This window comes from Octopus bimaculoides, chromosome 15 (assembly GCF_001194135.2).
Source record: "Octopus bimaculoides isolate UCB-OBI-ISO-001 chromosome 15, ASM119413v2, whole genome shotgun sequence".
Classification (NCBI taxonomy): Eukaryota; Metazoa; Mollusca; class Cephalopoda; order Octopoda; family Octopodidae; genus Octopus; species Octopus bimaculoides.
Window position 1 is genome coordinate 40,174,095 of NC_068995.1, and position 5,694 is coordinate 40,179,788.

General features: G+C 40.1%; 1 pseudogene; it reads right to left on the reverse strand.

Moving 5' to 3' along the window:
• Positions 1 to 597: 597 nt before the first annotated feature.
• Positions 598 to 5,694, reverse strand: part of LOC128249535 (G-box-binding factor-like) — an 80,876-nt pseudogene continuing 75,779 nt past the window's right edge.

The following is a 5,694-nucleotide window of genomic DNA, read 5'->3' on the forward strand; positions in this document are numbered from 1 at the left end:
ACATGTGTGTGTGTGTGGACTGTGTCTGTATTTGGCCCCCATCATCGCTTGACAACCGGTTTTGGTGCGTTTACGTCCACGTAACGTAGCGGTTCGGTAAAAGAGATTGATAGAATAAGTACTAGGCTTTACAAAAAATAAGTCCTGGGGTCGATTTGTTCGACTAAAACCCTTCAAGGTGGTGCTGCAGCATGACCGCAGTTAAATGGCTGAAAAAGGTAAAAGAATAAATATTTATACGTGTGTGTGTGTGTGTGTGTGTGTGTGTAAAATATCTGCAAACGAAAACCAAACAAGATGGTAGAGAAAACTCACTGCGACACGATCCCAAGTAAGCAATGCTGACGGACTTTCTATGTCGACAGTTATATTTCAGTAGACTGCAATGGTTCCGATATTCTTTGCCATCAGAACCACATAGTTTACCACGATAGTTCTGGAAGCGGGATGGCAGTGTACAATTAGGAGCGCAAATACAGCGCGGTTGCCCTCCTCGCATGCGACAGACTTTGTTTGCACCACAGTTTACGTTTTCGCAGTTTGCTGAAATGTAAAATAAATATTACAGAACAATTACATGAAATTAATCAAGGGATTCGATAGGTGTATATAGTGTTCAGGCTAAATTTGACGATTTTTTAAGTTTCCTTTTTTTATAACTTTTTCAGATCGCCAGATCATGAGTTCAATTCCCTAAGCGAGCGCGTATGGTAGGTATTCTTTAGAAAACCATTTCATTTCAGGTTCCTCGATTGGTGTATACCGGGTGCTCAAGCTAAATTTGACGTTTTTAAGTCACCTTTCTTTTCAAATCGGCAGATCAGAAGTTTGATACCCGAACCGAGCAGCATATTGTGTTCTTGAGCAAAACATTTCATTTCACCTTCCTCTGTTGCTATGTGGGGACCGGCATATCACAGAATAGACCCAACCTTACCTCTGCATGTCGTAATAGGCGACTAAAAGAGGTTGAGGGAGGATTTGCACTCCGGCCTTGTAAAACCCTCACCAGCAACGGCTACCCAAACAGACCCGTGGGCTGGAGGGTTATCACTTTGGTGGTGCAAAAGTGTCAACTGTCTCGAGGAGTAGGGAATCACCAACAAGTGGTGGATGCAGCAACACGTTGTTACAGCACATGGTCCCTACTACTACTACTACTACTACTACTACTACTACTACTACTACTACTACTACTACTACTACTACTACTACTACTACTACTACTACTACTACTACTACTACTACTACTACTACTACTACTACTACTACTACTACTACTACTACTAATTTTGATGCATTGGTTAATAGTCATCAACGTTAGAGAATATAAAGGTTAACGTTGATAATTGAGGAAAAGCTAGCTGCCATGGAGGATCGGAAGCCATCTGGATATCGGAAAAGAGTTAGCCTTATCTGGACGATTAGCACTGGATATCAAAATGCCGATATCATGACAGCTGCTCAATGTTCTGCGAACCCTGTAAAGGTTGTAAGATGTGACATGGATATCATGGAAACAAAGTCCTTCCAATCTGCGTTGGTCTTTGGTTGTGTCCCCAGTGAAGGAGACGCCATGCCATCCACGTCTATGAACAGGGCCTTAGGCTCAACTTAGACAACTATGTGAAGCTGTTGGAGACTGTGATAAATCCCTGGCTGGAAAGGGTTGCTGCTGGATGGCTAAACTTGTGACAGCAGGGTTCGGCGCTTTGGAATACCTCTGCAAAGAGTCAGAAATGGTTGACGGAGAATTTCTACATCTTCACCAGCTCCAGTTTCTGGTCTTCTAATTACCTCTATTGCAGTTCAATGGATTACTATGTCTGGCGAGGTTGAGAGAAATACTCATCTCTCCTACCTGCAATATCAAGGGCCGAGTTCGTAGCCAAGATCAAGACGGTATTTGAAGATTTCCCAGGAGCGCAGTGAGAACACATGTACCAGGTTTTGGATCCGTTTTGGGGCTCTGGTGAAAGCTGAGGACAGCTACTTTGAGTAAATGCTATCTCCCAGTCATAATCTGGCTCATATTTTTATATTTTTCAAATGATTTCATTTTGGGATGAGAGATCACATTCTCTTTTCATTTTATGCAAAATGTCAAATTTAACCCAAGCACCATGTATATTTATGTGTGTGTGTGTGTGTGTATGTATGTACCTACGTACGTATGTATGTATGTATGTATGTATGTTGTTGGTACTACGTCGCTTACGACGTCGAGGGTTCCAGTTGATCCGATCAACGGAAAAGCCTGCTCATAAAATTAACGTAAAAGTGGCTGAGCACTCCACAGACATGTATACCCTTAACGTAGTTCTCGGGGGAGATTCAGCGTGACACAGATTGTGACAAGGCTGACCCTTTGAATTACAGGCACAACAGAAACAGGAAGTAAGAGTGAGAGAAAGTTGTGGTGAAAGAGTACAGCAGGGTTCGCTACCATCCTCTTCCGGATCCTCGTGGAGCTTTAGGTGTTTTCGCTCAATAAACACTCACAACGCCCGGTCTGGGAATCGAAACCGCGATCCTATGACCGCGAGTCCGCTGCCCTAACCACTGGGCCATTGCGCCTCCACTGTTGAACTAAATCACAGAAATAATTGTCAAATATTCTGAAGTTGTCTCCCTTCCACTTGTAGGTGAAATTTTAACAAATTTTATTTGATCTATTACACAAAGCGTATCAGCACGGATCTTACAAATTAACTGAGATAGGTTGTATGGAGAACGATGCAGTCTGTATTTAATCTAGGGAGCTTGTTATAGATTAATTGATCTATTTAGCCTATATAATTGTTAAATTTATTTAAATGTTAAAAATGCTAATAAAGCTAAATGAAGAAGCAAAACGAAACGTTACTTACTGCGGCAACTATTGCAGTTTGATATCCCACCATGAAGCGCATGGTAGCGTACAATATCGCTGAAGGCGAGATTCTCGGGTGTCCAGTAAGTGAAAGGGTTATAGGTCAGTTGAAGTTGACAGCATTCATCCTTCGTCATATTCATTTGGTAAGTTATCGTACATACATCACGAATTCGATGTAACCAACATATTCCACCTAAAATTTGAAAACAAAACAAAAACAACAAAAATCAAGTATCTACTGCAAGCAAACATGCACAGAAATAGACTCACGACCTAATAAATAAAGGAATATTAACGAAATATTAACGAATATTAACGAGTAGCATATTACCACGGTACATAAATACACTGCTTTTGAGATTTAAGGTACTTTGAAGGAATGAATGTTACTCATGGTTAGGATATGGGGTGAGGATATGGGGTGAGGATATAATGAAAAGAAGTTCTACATAGTTGTTTGATTAGCAGGAGATAGTAGCCAAACCTACCTCAAAAATTATTCCCTTGTGTTTTAAGTAAGGAACGGGCGTATGTGATAACGCAGTTTAAAAAGAAATGAGCCTCTAAAAAGAAATGAGCCTCTAAAAAGAAATGAGCCTCTAAAAAGAAATGAGCCTCTAAAAAGAAATGAGCCTCTAAAAAGAAATGAGCGTCATAGCTAGAATGGTTGATCATATATATCTACTTCATTAGGATTTATTTAGGACAAAGTAGCAAAACGATGTGATTCTGTCGGTCTGTAGAGTAGCACCCAAACAACTCCCGCTAACAGAAGCATTATTTTATGGGTAAGCCAGAGGAAGAAGAGCAGCTCTCACAACCCTGGGGCTGATGGGAGGAAGGAATGATAGATTCTGCTATAGGTGGCCAAGGACTAAATAAAGGTGCTAAAGGAGAGGACAAATTAAATCTATCAACTTGAACATAAGCTTTGGAAGACGCTATGCTAAGAGATGCTTGTCCAAGGTACTGGCTGTGCGATCAAACTAAAATTTCGAAGTTGCAAAATGAACTTCTTGACCACACAGACACTCCTGTACTTATACTTCGTATAACAGTAACAGTAATCTTGTAGCATCTATTCAATAACTGGAGCACTGGTGCAGGCCGAGTGTTCGTATAATGATTCAAGATTGTAAAAAAAAAAAAAAAAAAAATGAACGGTGCTTTACCCAGTTTCCTGACCCACGTTCAGGAGAATTGAACTCGGCTCGAAAAATATAACGAAACGCTCGTCAGTTTTAGAGTACCACTGCCAATAACGGGACTGAACTGTTTTACTACATTTGTGTTGAAGAATGTCTTGCTGCCTGAACTCTAATGAATCACTGAAAATAAAGATTCGCAACCATAATTATTTAATTTCGTGGTGAAATTCGAAGCTCGATGGTCGTTTTGAAGACTTGAAATAAAAATCAAACTGAACTGTTTTATTGCCATTTAGCAATTCATTAGGATTCATTCACCTTATTAAGATTCCAAAGCATAAAGGGAGCGAATACTATACAATGAAAGCGAACAGTTCAGTCGTTATCCCAAACAACCGTATAGGCCCTCTGCCTAACATTAGAACGTCTGCCTAACATTAGAACGAGGCTAACCTGTATGGATGTAACTCGGTATAGTTGTTTATTCATCAGCCACGTTGTACTGATGCACAAATAACTTTAAATCTAAGCCAATTAGATTTGTTGTTTGTTGTAGTTATCCGTGGGAAACTGCTCAATCAGACACGTGAGACGTCAACTGTATTATAAGGTGTGATTCACAGATTTAGTGTTCCGACGATGAAGTTGATTGATAAGTGGATTCAGTGATTTGATAATCTTAATACTGAACAAAAACAATCACAGATTACTGAATAAGAAGAGTTTTTAGGAGGTTCTCTTAGGTGACAACAGTTCAAATCTGGACGCCGTCACTGAATCGTATTCGATGGTTGAAGCATTGAATCGCCAGTATGACAGTTGGCTGAGTTATTGATGTTGTGGTGGTTGCTTCGCCCCTGATTGGCTCTCATTATATATCATCCTTGATCAAAGGTGTCCATGCCTGATTTTTAAGAGAGTCATGTGTGATTTAGAAGGTATTTGGAACATTCAACAACATCACGAGAAACTTAAAACAACAACAAAAAAAATGCAAATAATAAGCACTTAATTCACTGTTTTTTTTGTGTTGGCATTTCACCTAGTCGATTAAACTTTATTTTTCCGATCAAGAAACCAGTAAAGATTGTCTTCTATCTATCTATCTATCTATCTATCTATCTATCTATCTCGTACGCCCACACAAAAAAGAAGTAATGCAGAAAAAGCAAACTAAAATGTGCGAGACATAATGCAAGGGAGATTACTTTGATTGACTTATGTATAAAGGGAGGTAAATATATAAACATTATTGAAATGACGTTATTTGGTGATACTGATATTTGTATAAAGTTACAGCCACCATTGCCACCACCGCTGCTACCGCTGTAATGACGACAACGACCACGACCACGACCTCGACCACCATGACCACTACTACTACTACTACTACTACTACTACTACTGCTGCTACTACTGCTGCTGCTGCTGCTGTTGCTGCTACTGCCAAGGCCGAAGAGGATTTCCAATTCTTTTTCGAAATGTAAAACTTTTGTAATTCCGTAGTAGTAGTAGTAGTAGTGGTGGTGGTGGTGGTGGTGGTGGTGGTGGTGGCGGCAGCAGTAGCAGAGCTGCCAGCTAAACAAACAGCTAATACTGACAGCTTTCGTGTAAATGTCAATAAACAAGATGTCTGTCTGTCTATCTGCTTGTCTGCTTATCTGCTTGTCT